Source organism: Cupressus sempervirens, chromosome 3, assembly GCF_028749045.1.
Source record: "Cupressus sempervirens isolate cs-2001-9-10 chromosome 3, ASM2874904v1, whole genome shotgun sequence".
Classification (NCBI taxonomy): domain Eukaryota; kingdom Viridiplantae; phylum Streptophyta; class Pinopsida; order Cupressales; family Cupressaceae; genus Cupressus; species Cupressus sempervirens.
In genome coordinates this window covers 1,042,802,797-1,042,805,680 of record NC_143120.1, presented here as the reverse complement: position 1 = coordinate 1,042,805,680, position 2,884 = coordinate 1,042,802,797, and positions in this window count along the sequence as shown.

Below are 2,884 nucleotides of genomic sequence, written 5' to 3'. Positions count from 1 at the left end.
GAGAGAGAGGAAGAGTGACAAGGAGAAGACAAAAGGCAAGAGTCAAGCGGGACAAGGCTTGACAGGTTAGCCAAGGGAGCATTTGTGAAGGTTGAAAGCATGGCATAGGATGTGTAGATTCATGCTTGTTCACATAGTTTTCTCGGTTATGGCTATGGCCATGAAGGCTTTCATGGTTGTATGGAAATGATGTTTTTGTTGAATAATACATGATGATGGATGCTTTTGGAGGCTGGGTTTTTCCCTCAATGAGGGTTTCCCAAGGTATATCTTGTGTCACAATCTTGTGGGTATGTTGTCTATTCTCTTGCATGTGGATTTTAATTCCGTGTTTATTTCAGATCTATCATGGGTTATGTGGAAACGGTTATATTCTTTGTTGCTAAGTTTCCTTACAAGTAACATATTGTCCAACTTGGTGTTCAAAAATGGCATTTCTATATAGTGTTAATATTGGTATTAAATATTATAGATTCTAAAATTTATATACATGCAATGTGCATAAGAGGTTAAGAGGTTTGGAATGACTAGAACCTTTAATATATGTGCTATAAAGTAGCCACAATAAATATGTGAAGAGAAGATGATGACACATGGCTCACTATAGCATTTGGGATTAAATTGTGATGACAATTTGCGATGATGATCAAATTTGTGGTTTTTTTTCTTTTTGCAATTTTCCCCGACATTGTTGCAATACTGATGTAAGCATCATAATTATGAAACCCATGCAAGTATAAACAACAAAATAAAAATGACATAAATCATTCTCCATTTGTTTTGATTGTGGAGAGCTGTGTGCAAAAGAAGGTGGAGAGCTCTAAACGTCGTTGTGCCCTTGTGCTTGGTGTATTTTGTTCCTATGATATATCTCTACATTTCGTTGTCATTCCCTTGCTCTGGGATTACGTTTTTATGATCTCTTCATTTCATTGATGTGCCTTTGCTTTGTGATTTGGTTGTTGTGCCCTTGTGATCTCTATGTTTCATTGTCATGCCCTTTCTCTATGATTTGGTTTTCATGCCCTTGTCATCTTTGTGTTTTGTTATCATTCCCTTGCTCTGCAATTTCAGTGTCGTGCCCTTGCTCCGTGATTTTGTTGACATTTTGTGCCCTTGCTTTGCGATTTTCTTGTTGTGTTGTGCCCTTGCTCTTCAATTTTGTTTCCATGCCCTAGCTTTGCGATTTTCTTCAAGGGTATGTAAATGTTGGTTTCTTTTCCTTCTAAATAGGTATCTCTTTATATCTCCTTCTGAACATGTATATTTAGAGATCTTTCTTAAGGTGCTTATTACATCTTAGCTACATAATAGAAAAATTGATCCAGTTACATACATATTCTAGAATCTAAATAATTAAAAAATAAAACTCACTCAACCTGTGCTAAGTGACTTACCCAAGATCCTCCCCAAAAATAATGGTGACCAGGATATATGGGCAAATTTCGCAAGAAAAAAACATATCATAGCAGATATTTTTAGAAAGAAACAATCCATAACCAGTTAAATGGGTCTAGTTACTAATTAGTTGGGTTGATATATACGTATATTCAACTAGGTTATGTCTTCTGTAAGGGAATGAGCTTTGTGATTATGCATATGTGCTTGGTGGATTTCATTCTTGTGATATATATCTCTACATTTCATTGTTGTGCCTTTTCTCTGAAATTTCATTATTGTGGTCTATGCATTTTCTTGTCGTGCCCTTGCTCTGTGATTTTGGTGACATGCCCTTTCTCTATAATTTTTTTGCCATGTTGTGCCCTTTCTCTGGGATTTCATTGCCATGCCCTAGCTCTGCAATTTTCTTCAAGGGTATGTAAGTGTTGGTTTATTTTTCCTTCTAAATAGGTATCTCTTTATATCTCCTTCTAAACATATATATTTAGAGATCATTTTAAGGTGCTTATTGTTGTTGACATATTAGTCAAGTTTTTTATTAGTGATACACACTTATTTAGATTGTATATAGCTACCGAGCTCACTGTATAGTTATGAGTGTTTGCCAAGCATTTCAGTTGTTGTTGAGTTCTATAGTTGCTACTGAGTCCTTTGGACAAATCCCAGTGATTACCAAGCAGTTGATATTACAGTGAAGATTACTAGTGTAAACCAAGCATCTCAGTGTATGACAAGTTTACTAGTACAAATCGAGTTGTGCAATGTTTACTGAGCTCACAGTCTATGTGATGCAAGTCCAATGTTAACTGTGTTAACCAAGTGACTCAGTTTATACTGAGCTTGAGGCGATAGTGTTTACCAAGCTATGCAATGGTAAACAAGTGATTTAGTTTATATGACGAGTTTCACAGTATCTACCGAGTCACCAATGCAAACCAAGTTCAAGACTACTTGAAAGTGATTAGTATGGACCGAGCATCTACGTGAAAGTGATCAGTATGGAATGAGCATCTACGTAAAATTGATCAGTATGGACTGAGTATCTACGTCTACTAAGTGCATGACAATGCCGAGCATTGACAGTGGATGTTGATTAGTAGAACCTCACCAAGTCAGTCTTTAGAACCTGATTGTCTCCATTTGGGCCGACTTTGTAATATTTGTGTAAACTTGTATTGTGGTCGACTTTGTAATTTTTATAATTGGATTGGTATATATGTAATGTATTGTATCATATCCAAAGTGTATATGCATGGAATTAATGTAATCATTAGAGAAGAGAAAAAAGAGCGAATTGCAAAGGCTACAGTAGTATAAGGAGTAACAAAGTCATATCTATCACAGCAAGGTGATTTGTACATAAAGAAATCTCATTCAACAAACCAAGTTGCAGATTAGAGATTAGCTAATGCTTCATCCTAACAGGTGGATCAGTAAAATCTTTTCACAAGGTGGACCTAATAGTCCTTATTGCTCCTAATAG